The sequence below is a fragment of the Ostrea edulis genome, chromosome 6, assembly GCF_947568905.1.
Source record: "Ostrea edulis chromosome 6, xbOstEdul1.1, whole genome shotgun sequence".
NCBI classification, from domain to species: domain Eukaryota; kingdom Metazoa; phylum Mollusca; class Bivalvia; order Ostreida; family Ostreidae; genus Ostrea; species Ostrea edulis.
The window spans coordinates 10,931,473-10,949,349 of record NC_079169.1 but is presented as its reverse complement, the minus strand read 5'-3'; the positions used below and the strand labels follow the sequence as shown (position 1 = coordinate 10,949,349).

General features: G+C 36.8%; 1 pseudogene; it reads left to right on the top strand.

Annotated features, from left to right (window-relative positions):
- Positions 1-17,877, top strand: part of LOC125645517 (uncharacterized) — a 50,851-nt pseudogene that overhangs the window by 31,027 nt on the left and 1,947 nt on the right.

Genomic DNA, 17,877 nt, shown 5'->3' with positions numbered 1-17,877 from the left:
TCGTATTGATTGATGTTTTCCGCCACACTCAACAATTTTTCGGTCATCTGGTGACGCCCAGTTTTTATTGGTGGAAGAGAGAACCCAGATACAATGTACCTGAGAAGAGATCACCGACCTTCCGGAAGTAAACTGGGAAACTTTCTCACTTACTGGCGCGAGCGGAATTCGAACCCGCCCCGACAGAGGTGAGAGGCCGTGTGATTTTGAGCGCGATGCTCTAACCACTCGGACACTGAGGCCCTTCGAACATTTAGTAATTAGTAGGTCAACTGTAATATGAGTCTTAACAAACGTACTGTTTTGTCTGTAAACATCTAATAATTAACTTATTGTACTGACTTCTTTTTGTACTGGGGTACTGTTAAATCTATTTTTCCCCGGAGGTTTATTATTCGTTGTTTGTAGTTACCAACAGTCGAAAAGTAAACACCAGTGAGAAAGGACAATGGTTGAGCCACGAAATCAAATCCAGGAAAATTGATTTTTCCCTCAAAAGTCGAAAAAGTTTACCCTACGAAAATAAGTGAAGAGTGATTTTATTTTGATAGAAACAGGAATATGATGAAGCGTTTTATTCTCTAGATCAAGTATCCTTTGTCTTTGGTTTGAAATTTCTAAGAATGTACAGGAAATGATGAATTGTTAGCACATGATGTGTTTTGTAGTTGACGTCACACCCCCAAGCCTCACTTTCACATTAAATCCATCACTGACAAAAAGCAACGCAACTGTAGCATGGACTGTAAGCGAGTCCTTGACATCGTCTGCTTGTATCATTACATATCCAAACACCACACAAGTGAATGACACATGCAATGGTCAATGGGAAGCCGTAGATTTACCACGTGGTTCATACGAGATTAGCATCACGTTAGTCGACTTGGTTGGTATGACAGGAGGACCGTTTCTTCACACATGGACCAACAGTAATAAGATATTGTCACTTACTAGTTGTAATGAGTTCTCGTAAAAAACAAACACCTTACATTTAAGCCGTAATAACATTAACAGATCATTTTTTAAAGATGAGTTTTATTTAGAAAATACACAATAAACATCAAAATGTTTGTGGACTAGCGTCAAAATATATGTAACATGCTACATTATACCAAAATTTTATGCACATTTTTATTTGACATTTTATTTCGATATGCAAGAGCTTGTTCTGCGTATAGTCAGTTTTTAAATCGAGGTAAGCTACTGACAAACAAATTGATGGTACAGGGGTTTCAACAGTCTCGATTGAAGTAAGCATTTCGCAAATTCTATGGTCGTTATAACGATTTAGTTCGTCAATACAACCTATCATTGGGTCAAATGCTGTCTGACGTGTTTCATACCGATTGTTAAGCCGTTCTTGGCACACTGATTTTGACTGCGGATAACTCCATTTACCTGAACAGGATATGGGGCTCGAGGCGGGTGTGACCGGTCGACAGGGGATGCTTACTCTTCCTAGGCACCTGATCCCACCTCTGGTGTGTCCAGGGGTCCGTGTTTGCCCAACTATCTATTTTGTATTGCTTGTAGGAGTTATGAGATTGATCACTGTTCATTATCTTCACCTTTCACTTTAGTGCAGAGAGTTCAAGCTAATGAGAGTTTGATAATTCAAGTAGCATCACATGATACGGTATAATGTTTACGTTAGCACAATTTTCTGTAAGATTTTGAAATATCCCACACCTTTTCTTGATATCATTCTCCACACCTACTTAAAATATATTGCAGGTGGTGAAAACTATCTATAAATATTCCATACTTTGTAGATTTCTCCGTAAACTGATTAATGCATTGCGTGTATTATTCCTTCAGTCGATGTCACAGTTCCAATACTAAGGTTTACACGTAACCCGAAACAGTCTCTAAACAATGCCACCATCACGTGGGTAACTAGCGAGGTTGTGACTGCAGTTTGTGAAGTGGAAGGTCCTTCTTTTTACCGGTCTCTGGTATGCCATGAAATGTGGAACGAGGATTATCTACCAGAGGGAACTTTCACACTTAATGTCACAGTTTATGATGAGTCTCTGAATATGGCAGGTCCTTTTCAACATAGTTGGTTCAACAGTAAGTTTTGGCATTCTTGTCCGTTAACTGGTGACACTACCTATACCTTAACTGTATCTTGTAGACTTGTAAATTAAATCTTTTACAGTATTGTTGCGTGTACTATAGGTTTTAGATTAGTTCAATTACCTGTAATTTATCTTTTATATCAATACACTTTTTCAGTTTAATGTTTAGTGTTACTATTAATTGATATAATACTTTAGACGATGATGTCAATTTATTAACATCCCCTAACCCCCGGAGATATGTAAAATGCAATGAACAGTCTGCGAACTAAATTCCTCCCTAACGCACTTTGTTAAACGATGTATACAATATAATATCGATGTTGCTGTCACGTGATTTTCTTTACAGGAGACGTAAAGCCTCCGGAGTTGACCTTGACCAGTACTCCCTATTGTGATAAGTCCTCTGATAATGCCACGGTCACTTGGACATACAACGAGGTCGTTACATCTGTATGCATCGTCAATACATCGATACAGATCAAAGTATTTCCTGTCTGTGACGGAAGTTGGAGTGGAACATTTTTACCCGAAGGGAACGTCACTTTGGAAATAACTGGCACAGATAAATCTAATAATTCTGCACAGGCCAAATACACATGGTACAATGGTAATTGTCTCTGTTGAAAGGTGAATATAACGAACGGTGAACAATTTATAACTCCTATAGGGAATATAAAATTGAGAGCTGGATGACAGGGGATGCTTACCTCCTAGGCACCTTATCCCACTTCTGGTGTGTCCAATGGTCCGTGATGTTCAACTCTCTATTTTGTATTGCTTATAGGAGCTATGAGATTGATCACTGTTCGTTATCTTCACCTTTATATGAGCTATGAGATTGATCGCTGTTCGTTATCTTCACCTTTATAGGAGCTATGGGATTGATCATTGTTCGTTATCTTCACTTTTCCTTTTTTGATGATAGTTCTAAGTAATACTGTAAAGTGTAGATAATTTTAGTATTCTTGATTCTTTGAAAAATATAGGTCTATCGAGTGGATCAAAATCCCACCACTGGTATATCCAGGGGTCCGTGTTTGCCCAACTCTCTATTTTGAATTGCTTATAGGAATTATATGATTGATCATCGTTCGTTATCTTCACCTTTCATTTAACTATATTGACGGTAAATGACACAATACAATGATTTGTGTCATGCTTTCGACGTTTTATCTATTAAGAATATTCACTTTCATTCATAAATTGATGAGATATAGCCTAGAGAAATCGAAATAAAAGACACCATGGAGTCTGTCATCTTCAAAATTAGATATTTTACCGAACATAGCCGGTAAACACAAGTTAACTTTTATGACAGATGACTACAGCTTCCTCAACTTCCTATATTTGTGTATCAATATTCCATTATCACTTTCATAAGGTGGGTATGTCTTTTAACTGATTCAATTACGAGAACATTATCTGCGAATGATGTTACTTGAATTTCAACAGTCTTTTAAAGTCGGCAGTTTGCAAATTCTATGAATGTTATAATGATCTTAAAATACAACCTGTCATTATGTTCAATGTTCTCTGCAGTGTTTCATACCAATTGTTAGACCGTTCTTTACATACTGATTTTAACCAGGGATTACTCTGATCGAGATATAGGGCCCACGGCAGATGTGACCGGTCAACATGAGATGATTACTCCTCCTAGGAACTTAATGCAATGTTTGGTGTTTCTAGGTGTCCATGTTTGCCCTTCTCTTAATTTTGTATTCTTTGTAGGCTATATGAGATTGATCACTGTTCGCTATCACCACCTTTTTCATGTAGATGACGTCACTCCTCCAATCCTTACATTCACGCGCATTAGTGTCCTCACAGTAAATGACGCAACAATCACGTGGTCGGTAAATGAGCCAGTGTTGGCGACCTGTACTTTGATAACGCCTGACAACACCACTGTGTTCTCGTGTGACTCTAGATCCTGGTCTGGCATCAGTTTACAGGGAGGAAACTACAGTCTCAATATTCGTTTAATCGATCTTGGCAACAATACAGCGGACTTTGGTCATAACTGGCATAACGGTGAGTAAGTCAAACAGAATAGCATTGTCGTAAAATAAAGCAATCAAACTTTATTGATACAACAGTGATAAGGGTGAGTAAGTCAAACAGAATAGCATTGTCGTAAAATAAAGCAATCAAACTCTACTGACACAACGGTGATAAGGGTGAGTGAGTCAAACAGAATAGTATTGTCGTAAAATAAAGCAATCAAACTCTACTGATATGGTAGTAATAATCATAATAGAGAAAACTGTTTGATTGCGCTAATCTTGCCATGATCTGTAGAATATATGACAACGGCAGTGCCTCATAATATCAACTATGTTTCAATGTCATTATTAAATAGTGGATACAATCAAACCACGATTGAGGTTTTCTGAAAAACCGCCAAGAACTTACAGTAACGTAACAATAACTTGGACCGTTACGGAACCGGTAAACACCAGCTGCCTTATTCAGGATCCCACAAACTTCACAAGTAACGTGTCATGTGATGGAAGCTGGGTAGGCGTGGACCTTTCTCCGGGATCATTCACAATCACGATCACGCTGACAGATTCATCAGGGAACTTTGGAGGACCCTATGTACACTCTTGGATTAATGGTATTAATTTCAGTTTTTTAATATTATATATCCATTTAAAAACTTTAGGACAAGCTATGTAACGTACATTAATTGCTACATCAATCTGTATAATTCCTGTAAAAGTGACGAAGCATATTTCGTACGATGTAAAATCTCTGGTCATTAAAATAACATTGTTTGCTTCATTTTTCTTGAAAAGTACATTAAGGCATGTAATTTTAACTTACAAGATACCAAGTATTCTTCAAACTAGAAAATCTAAGACATAAAATCAAAGTTCCTGACGTGTAGTCTTACGTCAGACAGTCTCACAGCTTCTTTTAGCAATAAATAATAGTACGTGCTTTCTGACTGATGTTAACACGTGCGGTAATACTATTGCCTCTTTAAAAACATTTTCCAGATATTTCAATATATTTACATTTGCAACTGTTTTTTCTTATATAACACTATTACGAGCAAACGTATTTATTCCTGCATAAATCCACTACGGGGTCAATAGAGGTCACGGCTGTGCGTATGAACATTTGTTAAAAGTAGGTAACAGGTACTACTTTTACTAAGGCAATACACATCTAGCAATCGTTCTCACTTACTACAGAAATCTATCAATAGATGAAATCAACATCACAAAATGTATTTCCGGTTTTATTTGTATTCCAAGCAGTGGACTTTCATCTATAATTGATAAAAGCATTTCTGTAAACAATATTTTACTATTGTATGTCTAAAATTTCGTCTGCTACAACTTCACCCTGGTCATCGGTGATGCGGAATTGTACCTACTGCTAGACGATGACATTAGGGTTTAGCAAAAAGGTCATTCACAGGATGTATGGCCGATAAGTCGTCAAAGTGCATTAAGACCTACACACCACACTGCTTCCATGCCACAGCAACCATATAGGTGATTGATGTCGGTTTCCAAGTTTAAGTCGGGACATCGAAGCGAGGCGTCGTTAAAAACCTATTACAGAAATTTATCGAGTCAAAAGAAGCGTTCAGTGAGCTCATGTTTGTCAACGATTACATATCCAAATCCAAACCGTCCCTTACCTTCGTGCAGTTCCACATTCTCTGCGATGTTCAGTTCTTTCCGGAGATTCATCTGAGCTGCGTCCTCTGTCCTGTCTATAAATGATTTGCCTACACCTGATGACTCCCCCCCCTGTTCTTCATGTTCCTCCATCTCAGTCTTCTGTTAACTCCGTAATATCCACAGAATATCTTTCAAAATCGGTCTTCAACGTCTTCACTTTTCAAAAGTGAAAGTGCATCACAACTGTAAGTGTAACATTGCGCACCCCCGTATAAATCATAATTCCCCACCCCCTAAAATTAGACATATGGAAGAATTTCCCATTATATACTCCCGAGTTAATGTATAACTATATGTTGATATACTTGCTTTCTAGCGTCTTAATAATTAAGACAGTTCTTCATTTTATGGAACTTTGTTTTGTGTTGTCGTCATTTTGAACATCTATGACGCTTCGTTGTGGACGTCAACAATTTGAAATGTATGCAAACGTGTTGTTAACACAATTCAGCAATGTTACCGACCAAAAAATGTAAATATAAGTAATAAGGTATCATTTTAAAATATTTATCGGGATATAAATACGGGTTGGTACATGATCAAATTTTCCATAAAGCCCTTCGGGCTTTATGGAATTTGATCACGTGACCAACCCGTATTTATATCCCGATAAATATTTTAAAATGATACCTTATTTCTTAAATAAATACAGTAGGTACTTCAGTGAATCTCAATTTAAACTGAAATATTAATATCAAACATGTACGTAAATGAAACGTGCATACAATAAACCAAACCCAAACAAAGAACAATTTTTCAGAGGACGTTACACCACCCTCACTCCAATGGAATAGGATACCGCCTTCACAAACTGCTGGAAATATGACATTGTCATGGACGACAAGTGAAGCAGTGACGTCAGTTTGTATCGTTCAGTCTCCTGTACAGTTGATAACAGTATCCTGTAACAACAGCTGGATTGGAGCAAAACTAAGGAATGGAAATTACGCGCTGACAGTCAAAATGGTAGATGGATCTGGAAATGCTGCTGAATATGTGCATCGGTGGAAAAACAGTAAAGAGTTTTCCTTCTCTTGCACTCTTACACACAATGATACTGTTAAAAAGAAAGTGGAAAGAACTAAATACAAAATATAGCGTCAGTCGGTCACATATTACATATTACGGAGTGTCTATTATGATATGTTTATGTAAATGGAAGGTATTGTGTTTCAGATGTACAAACAATATACATGACTGAATAATTTTCAACCCTTTCAGATGTACAAGAATTAGTTTATGAAGTTATTTTAATTCTTTCCAATATTGATGTAACGGGCAATATCAACAAAACATCCAGAAAGTACACCAGACTTGTCGCAGAGAGCGAAGTGTCGGTAAGTAGAAATTGCAAACCTCTATATCAGGTTTATGTACCAGAAACTGTACATTGCTACAATTAATTATTGTTTTTTTTAATTCATAAATTCAACCCAATTGAGTTTGTATAAGACATAATAAAAGATGTGTAATTGCTTCCAGTTTGTTTATTCAATATATGAAGCTTAAAGAGAGATTGCTTTGTCGGTCTCCTTATATCTATGAAAAAAGAGTTGCAGGAAGTGTTGTGAATTTTCAGCACAAGTATCGGGTGTTGTAGATGAAGTACACATTTTCCCTTTAGAGTTTTGTCATCTTTTTATACTCTTCTATTCCCTTTTCTCATATGTGTGGATGTCTGCAGACCAAGATGCCATCCCCATTGCCCTCCATCTACTAAAACTACATCTTCCTCTCCAACCTTCACGATATTTGTATCATAGGAAGATCTTCTCTTAGATCCACTGATATTTAAAATGATGTACTAATAGACACTGATATTTTCAGTTGGAAAGCTTCTACAAGCCGAGAATCAACAGCTTTAAGACTATCTATATCAGAGACATTACTATTGTGTAAGTACATGTAAATGAATCTACTATACAGTTGAATCATTTATCATCGTGGGACTGATGTTTTGCGGTTACCATCCCTTTTTCGTGAGAATAAAGATTAGTGGTTCTAATTTTTTTTTAGAACATCCTCTTAACATTGAACAATGCTGGATAATAATTCAAAAGAGTAGTAATTCAAGGGCATTCTGTTGACCGCCAAATACACGAAGTTTGAACGAGAAATCATATTATTCTACAGTATAAAGGAAATAGTAAATTGAAATTCAATTAAATGAGTGCTGATATTGACCATATTTGATATTTCAAATTCGAAAAGCAACAGAAGAAGGCGTAGCATCCGAACGAACGGTGACCTTTCTGTTGATCATGATGTGGTAATTGACGGCTCCAATATGTCTGCCAGTACGGCGGCTCTGTCCAAGACCCTCTCCACGCTATCCACTGGAACCTCCTCCATACGGCTCAGGGGGTCAAATTCAACATTCTCCGAAGTCACTTTAATGATCAACGAAAGGACGACAAATGGTAGCATTTAAGCCATTCTGAACATATTAACATGTCGCAGTGAAAATACTATCTCAACTTGTTTGCAAATTGAAGACTCAAATACATTTAATGTGTCATCAGTTTTTCAATGTACTATATATATCTTATGGTCTATGATTAGGATTTTATCTTATTGTTTAAAGAATATTTGTTGCAGTAACATTCACTCGAAGAACTAGGACATGTGAAATAGCTGCACTATATGTGACGTGTTCTCTAAGAGAGCATTGCGACGAGGACACCGGTTTCTGCAAGTAAGCTGAACAGTATGTTAAGCTTTATAACATTATATTATAGTACTTCGTTACTAGCTTGAAAATACGGATGTATATTTAATTGCTGTGATAAAATTTAGAAATTCATTTCAAAATTGAGGATTATTTCCCTCGTGCATAGCTCTTATCCTTAAACGAATTTGGCTCCACTTTTTTGGCACTCTGATTTCCCCTAAAATAGCTCTTAGGGCCTACAAGTTTACTGTTATTTCGGATTTCAAAAATTTCGGTTGATCATCACTGAAAAGATATTATTTGTCGAAATGGGCATCTGGTGCATCAAAATTGGTACCGTATAAGTTTTACATTATATGACAGAACAGAAGTTCTTAACTGAGAATAAAAGATACACCATTTCCTTGGAAAACTTCTTTTTGGATACAAAAATACAAAATAGATATGTAAGACTCCAAAATGCGATGGGACTCCAAAGTGAGATGGTCACGCCAAACCCCGATGGTCTGCGCCAAACCCCGATGGTGTGACACGCCAAAGTGCGATGGTCCACACTCATGCACCAAAATGCGATGGTCTGACACGCCAAAGTGCGATGGTCTGACACGCCAAAATCCATTGGTTTGTAAACGACACAATGTTTTGGTGCAGACTGTACCACCCGTGTGTTGTTTCACTAAAATATCAGTGCAAAATCCATGCATAAAAATAAGAAATTCAACTTATTTCATTACCATCTACTTGTGTTATCAAACACAAAATTTTCCAACGCAAAAACGTATAGAATGTTTTGCATTATCGCATATCCCCAGGATTTTATTACGTGTACGCCACAAGTAATAAATGATCATGAATTACAGAATGTTTGGGCGAAGTAGATAGTTCGACAACAAATGTACTTTGCCGTTCTCACTATCCTGAACCTTGTATACTTTGCCGTTCCTGTCGTCCGTGTTGCATTTCTTAGGTTTTATTTTGAAAGACGTCATAATGACGTGACGTCACAAACGTTACTGAACTCCGCACCAACGGGCTTTAGCGTGGCCATCGCACTTTGGCGTCCGTAACGTTAACAAACCATCACACTTTGGCGAAGACCATCGCACTTTGGCGTGACCATCGCACTTTGGAGCGACCATCGCACTTTAGAGTCTTACAGATATATTGTTACAATGCACAAGTAAGTTAGCATTTAGCCCTAGTGTTAAGTTAAATGGTAGGGAGTTGAGTCTACATGTTTCCTTATTATTCATCTTGTGCCTGATTACAATTAGTTATTTTGATATTTCAAGGGGTTCATGACAGAATTTTCCGTCCTATAACACGCGAGTTTGTGCGACTCACCCTCCCACGATTGCAGTAGAAATTTCCTTATTTTCTATCATATGTTAAAAAAATGCTTAATTCGCGACGTCGGGCCATTTAATAAATCTGTTTTTCGATGCGCTACTACGACATAATATCTCCTTGCAAAGTGTTAGGTCATCTGAGATGAACAATATCGTAGGAATTTCTTATGACATACCTACGTCAAACTCGCAAAATCTTGTTCCTCCATCGGACTTCCTTTCTACATCTGTCACACAGATATGGAAATATTGGATGTCTTTGTTTGTGTCAATATTGTGACGTCACCATCATATTATGAAGTGCCAGTTGGACTTATGCATGGCGCTCATAGCCGCACACAACAGTGCTGATTCTTTATCGTACCAACACAGATCATGACAGGCAACTTGTTTTTAAGATCATATATCAAAGATCAGTGACCTTTACGTCAGAGGTCATGCGCTTGGCTTTGCTTTGGCGAGGGAACAATCTCTGCATAAGTTAAATATTTAAGGTTTAGCGCGGCGTCGTATAGGGCACTAGGCTTCCGCGACTCCATTTTGACTAGACAAACATACCGTAAGTTAATCATATGAAAGTTATATAGGAAATCAACCAACTACTCAACTTCGACATTTTTTGGCAATGCTTGTATGTAAAACTTATATGGTACCAATTTTGATGCACCGGATTCGCATTTCGACAAACATTGTCTTTTCAGTGATGCTCAACCGAAAGTTTTGAAATCCGAAATAACAATAAACTTTAAGAGCTATTTTAGGGAATAACAGAGTGCCAAACTGGATTCAAATTCGTCCAAGGATCAGAGCGATGCATGAGGGAGATAATCTTTAATTTTGAAATGAATTTCAAAATTTTATCCCAGCAATTAAATATAAATCCGTATTTTCAAGCTAATAACGAAGTACTTAGCTACTGGGCTGTAGAGACCCTCCGGTACTAACAGTCCACCAGCAGAGGCCTTGACCCAGGGGTCATAATGTAAAACTTATACGGTACCAATTTTGATGCACCAGATGCGCATTTCGACAAATAAAGTCTCTTCAGGGAATAACAGAGTGCCAGTAAGTGAAGACAAATTCGTCCAAGGATCAGAGCGATGCATGAGAGAGATCATTCTTAATTTTGAAACGAATTTCTAAATTTTATCCCAGAATTAAATAAACATCCGTATTTTCAAGCTAGTAACGAAGTACTTGGCTACTGCATGCATCCCTTCCAAACCTCGACCACTCCATACGCTAACAACGTCAGGAAGTCAATCCTAGATTGCATGTGAACGGAGTAAATGTAACTGTCTAGAAAATATATGTGCTGCTCTTATGAATAAAATTTGTATGGAGTGATTGAAATATCGCATAGTTTAAAGCAATACAAGCTGTAACTGACGGTATTTTGCAATTATCAAAGTAACACCAATTAAGACCTATCGGTATAATTGATATAATCCCCAAGATCTGAGGAAAATGCTGCAAAATAAACAAGGGAATATTTCACTGAGAGCATACCTAGAATGGGCGTTTCGTATAAATCGCAATAGCCTCAGGCGCAATCATCGTATACTCGGACATGGGAACGAGGATCACCGAACATAATCAGGTTGCTGAGACCGAGGTCATACAGAAATGGAAACTGACGTGATTAGCTTCATATTTTGTTGGTTTTGAAATATTACATCATGTCATGAATGGCTTTGAATATTATAAGTGTAAAAATGTAATGGTTACGCAAATGTGACAATCAAATGAAATTTTGACAATGAATTTACCATAAAATTGGCACATAAAATTGTGAACAAATCTGACGATTGCGTAGTGCCCCTCTTCCGCCTTTTTTCGAACTGGTGACCTCCGAGGTCATTGCACACGGGAGATTAAATACGAGCAGAAACTACTGTCAGGAAAATAATAGTTAGTGAATCGACATGTTCTACTGATTTGACCAGTTCATTGCATCAGATCCACTCTGATTCTATGAGATTATATATATACAATCACAAGTTATTCTATACTTTCCTTTATTTTTCAATCTATCCTGTGGAATAGGTCCTCAGCACCCTTTGCTTGTCGTAAGAGGCGACTGAATGGGGCGTCCTTCGGATGAGATCGCATAAACCGAAGTCCCGTGTCACAGCAGATGTGGCATGATAAAGATCCCTCCCTGCTCAATTGTCATAAGTGCCGAGCATAGGTCTAAATTTTGCAGTCCTTCACCGACAGTGGTGACGTCTCCATATGAGTGAAATATTCTCGAGAGGGACGTTAAACAATATTCAATCAATCAATCAATATTTTACAATCTATTTACCGTCAATTATACAGCTTGTATTGCTTTAAAGCTGTATGGTCCGAATTACAATATTTTTTCCATCTCGTAAAAACGCTATTAAATCATCGCAAGTATGTAGTTATGAGACTGTACGACATATCATAAATTATTTCACCTGTTTTAACCCAAATAATTTGATTTTAAATCGATATTTACAAATAACCGCGTCACTCTGCCATTTCAAGTGACAGTCACGTGACCAGTTCAAACTTTCAGATCATCGATGGTATTATCTGTGTAAAGCTGTGTATTTTGTTATAGCAGTACCGTACCATAAGTTTAATAGAAATAAAAATATCAAATACCTCTTAGTAATTCGTTGTTTTACGCTCTTTCAGCCTTAAAACTAGACAGTTGCGTATGAGTTAATACATCATGTTGGGATTCCCCTGACGCGCGTGGGTCTATTTATAGATGTCTATTATGGGATGATTTATATATGTAGCCACTATATTTACTTTCTAAATAATATTCTCACTGTTTTCTTTCACATGCAGATGTTTTCAAGAATGTAATTAAGGGAAAGTTAATAACTTTAGAAAGTAATTAATCTGCTTTAAAGTAATTATGTACAAAAAAAAATACATGGACATCAGGTCATACAGCTTTAATGCTTAATCTTGTTCATCTAGCTCTGGAATGTGGAATAGCAATGTAATTCATTCTTAAATAGTAATAGAATAGAAAGAAATTCTTTCTAAGGTAGGTTTCGGGTTTTCTAGCAAAAAGAAAAACAAATCCAGACCGACGGGGTAACTTCAAATCCTACGCGGGAAAACGCGGGAATTTTTTTTTTTTTTTTTTTTTTTTTTTTACTTCATACGACTTAAAGAATTTGTTTGAAGTCCATGATTAACGTTTGATTTCTTTCACATTGTGTCTCTTTCAGGATCAATTCAAAACCAGGTAAGTCCATAAATGCTACCTTGTTATTTCTCGTATCACAACTTTAAATCAAAGTACTGAAAGTACTCATGGGAGTTGAACATTGTGGAAATTCAGTTAGAACAGATAGCACTGGAAGGGTAGGGGGATAAATGACTGAATATTATCATGATTTTAGATACAAATCAACTGTTGTTGTTTTTCAAAGCGTTACAACAGCAAACATGGATAATGGAAGGCCCATGGGCCACAACGCTCCTCGAGTAACTGAAGTTGTGTTGTTGTTTTCTAGAATTTCACCCCTTTATATTCTCATGATAAATGTGACCACATACTATGGCCCAAACATTCAAATCAATATGGTTATCAATGCCTTGCAGTTATGAAGAAGTTTTTTCCCCTGTATATATACATTCAAGTTTAATCCTAGTTGTAGCTAATTCTAAGGATTCATTACTTGAAAAGGTAGTCTGATATGCTAAACTGTCACCTGAGTATACTACAGTCCTGTAGAGGATCAATGGAATGGTAAATAATTGTATAATAACTCAAAATAAATGAAATGCAAAAAAATTAAAAATCGTCCGGCATCGGAAATGCACAAACCGAGTTGCGCAAGGAATGGGCATAAAGGAAACCGGCAGAAAAGTTTGCAAGAATTATCAAGCAGGAAGCAAAATTTTGCATACATAAATTTCAGCCGACTTAAATCCTTTGACCTTGACCTTTAACCCTTGACCAAAATCAATAGGCTAACCGCTTCTTTGTCTCATCAAGGGCGATAATCCATCTAAGTTTAATTGAGATCCTATAATTCGTTAAAAAATTATAGTGCAGAAAACAAAATTTTCTCCAATTTCAGTCTATTTATAGCCACTGTGACTTTGACCTTGTGACCCCGGAATCGATAGGCTTCTTGTCTTACTGAGGGTGACAATCGATCTAAGTTTGATTGAGATCCTATAATTCGTTCAAGAGCTATGGTGTGGAAAACAAAATTTTCTCCAAATTTCAGTGTATTTATAGCCAGTGACCTTGACCTTTGACGAAGTGACCCCAGAATCGATAGACTTCCTGGTCTTACTGAGGGTGACAATCCATCTAAGTTTGATTGAGATCGTATGATTTGTTCAAGAGCTATGGTGCGGAAAACAAAATTTTCTCCAAATTTCAGTCTATTTATAGCCACTGTGACTTTGGTCTTTGACCTAGTGACCCCAAAATCGATAGGCTTCCTCATCTTACTGAGGGTGACAATCCATCTAAGTTTGAATGAGATCCTATAATTTGCTCAAGAGCTATGGTGCGGAAATGAAATGTTGATGCGTGCCCGCCCAAAGGCACTTCATCAGATCATAAGCCGAGTTCGACTTCATCGCAACTCCGCTAAAAATGAAACACTAGTCAAATAATGTTATTCATAATGTTATTCATTGCCAAGGTATTTGGGATATTATACTGTGGCTCAAACAGGGGGTGAATGAACCTGACAGTATGGGAAGCATATAGTGGAATCAGACTTGTGATGCTGGAAATATATAGTGATTAATAAACTATACATGTACAAGATCCATAACTATTTTTTTTTCCAGTTTATGAGGGAGAATCCTCATGTTTCTTTCATCTGTAGACAAATAAACTGTAGACAAATAAACAATGTGTTTTGACCAGAGCAATTTCCAATCCTTTTTGCAGCATAAATTCAACATTGTGGCAACTGGCTTAAACTTTGATAGTGAAGTAATACATGGCAGCACCTTATCCCATGCTCTTAAAATTTCTGTTTGACACACACTCATGACATCCACTTAAACATTACAGAGTGCAGCAAAATCCCATTGTAATAGGGGATTCAAAATGGATAACTGGTACAAAATATGGTACATACTATTCGAAAAGGATAATGAATTTGACATATTGATGTCTTGGAAAAGGAAATTCTGACATCGGGGCTCTAAGCGTTTTCAAACATTGTCATTTGATAAAAGTGTTCTACATTTTTAAAAATAGAGATTAATAGAGGGCGAAGCGGAGCTCTCCCTATAGGTAACACGTATATACATGTTTATAAGGAAAATATAGGAAAATAATGAAAAATTAAACCATACCTATGGAACTTGAAAAGTTTGGTACTAATGGCGTCGATTCGAATACTATCGCGTGGACATGTATTTCTCCATTTTGAATCTCGTCTACCCTAGTTCACGTCGTTCTGAGATGTTACATAAAATCCGTAAAAGCATGTAAATCTTATTTTCTTAATCATATATAATCACTCCACGATTAACGCCATGTTTTTTGTTGTGGTTCAAACGCTATGTTTGTAAATTTGCTAAATAACGACGCTGAATATGACGTCACAATGTACTGTTTACATCGATTGCGTTATATTTCCCGCGTTCAATATATAGGCGGATCAAATGTCCAAAATTAGGATGCTTTGATACAGCTCTGTCCTAGTGCTAACTTTGGGTTATTTTTGTCCTGTTTTGGATATAGGTACTAATGCCAAAACTTTTTTGTTTCGCCCTCAAACACGGTCACGCCGTAAAACATATTATGTCTTTACATACATAGGTGAGAAAGTTTCCATTATTCCTAGCCGAGACATACCATGTATGCGCAAAAAATTCATAAACAAATATCAAAATACTCACGTAGAAAATGTGGACCTTACCGTCATCAAGCGCAGTGAAACACGCCATTTCGAGATTTTCGCCGACGAAAGCTCGGTAACAGTAATGAATAAGGTACACTCATTTTGTATCTATTTTGTGACTTTCTTTATTAAAAGGAACAGTTCTCTAATGTGTAACGTGCAATTACTACGTAATTCAATAACTTGAAGCATGAAGCAGTTTCACTTTGCAACCGGATATAAGAAATTTTATTTCGTATTCCGATCCCGATCGAAAGTTTAATTCAATATACATGTAACATCAAGCATTTTTTATATCACATTAAAAAAAAACCAAATATATACACATACACAATGTTGTAGAGTTATTTCTTGTAAATTTTCTTGTAAGGTTTCGCACCATATTCGATATTTCGCGCCACGGTGTCAATAGGTCTTGTGTGCAGTTGTCGTTCGTTTCCCTATCAATGTTTATAGGTGACGCTGCGCTACAAACGACAATTTTCAACCTTATCTTTTATTTTTCTATGTCTATCAGTATCAATTTGATCGAAATCTTGTATTCAAATTGATTTGAATACAATATCATTGCATTTACTTACATGTCAATTATCAAAATTAGATTAATTCAGAAAAGTTACATGGATTATTTAATGGCGGATGTTTATAAAAGTTTATGTTGATTTACCTAGGAGTAAATCAGCTGACACAGAACCCCCGTTGACGACCACTATACAAATCAATACAAATTACTACGCAGAAAAGTGCGTGATGACCAAGGGAGATTGAACATAGTTCAACTCCCAAAAACACAACTTATCTCTCCAAAAGTATTGAAACTTCGTGTAGATGATATAAACTGGTCATATATCAAATAGGATTTGTATGTAAACGTCTTAAAAGACATATATTTAGACTTCATTAAATTTCATGAAAATCTTCATAAGATATTGTGGAATTCATGAGATTGTTCAGAGTTCGTTATTTTCACTTTTCATTTTTACTTGCTCGATTTAATTGTTACACTCAAATAATAAAGCTGTATGATGTGGTAATTTTTCTTCAGAAGTGAAAGTTAATTCCTTATAAAAATTGATTTGTCATTTCTTAAAAACTAATGCCAATACTTACTCTAATTTTAAGATCTTTTTCAGACAATAATGGCATGATATTAAGCATCGGGCTCGGGGTGTCATCAGCCATCGTTTTAGTTTTGGTAACAGTCATCATCATCCTGTCTTATTGCCGCACGAAGCAAGAACAGAAAAAGAGAAGAAAAGAAATAGAAAATAAGAAGAAAAGAAGGTCGGTTTTCTTGATATATTACACAACTATTTATACGTCCCGTATTATGTTACAGCGCTGTTCGTGCATATACGTGGAAAATTCTCTAGAGGGACGTTAAACAATATACACTCAATCAACAATCCATGCGTCAGGCTGACTGTCAGCCCGAAGTCATGTTTTCCGGACCTTTTTTCTATAACGGATGCATGTAAAGCGTTGGAATTTGGTCAAAGTTTTTTTTCCCTTCAAGACGCGCAAGAGTGCTTTTACATTTCACCTGGATTGGTGTACGTTAACCTACATTAGGCCTTAGAGAAGGTCGAACAGTTTTCCGGACATATTTCCTATGGATACAGATATAGTTACAAGCTTTCTCTCGGATGAGGTCAAGTTTAGCTTGCATTTCAGCTGGATTGGTACACACACCGTGACTTTACTTAACATTTAGCGTTAACATTTGGTCAAATATTTCCCGGACTTATTTTCCTTACGGAGATAGGTATTGCCCTGAAATTTAATCTCACAAGCTTCATCTCCGAGGAATACAAGTTCAGGTTGCATTTCAGATGCGTTGGTGCACCATGACCTACTTTAGGGCTAAAAGTAGATCTAACAGCTTTCAAGATTTCTTTTGTTGTGGATACAGGTATTACCCCGAAATATAATCACAACCTTTCTCTCAGAGAAATACAGGTTCAGTTTGTATTTCGGCTTAATTGGTGCACCGTGACCTACTTTAGGGCTAAACGTTGGTCAAATAGTTTCCTGGATCTTTTCACATAATGGATAGAGATATTGCACTGACATTTTGTCATCACTGCCCGACGGGCCGTATGATGCATGTTTACGGTACTCATGATCATCGCAACAAAGTGAATTGCCAAACTGTCAAAAAACAAACAAACAACAAAACACCGTGCAATACATGGTACA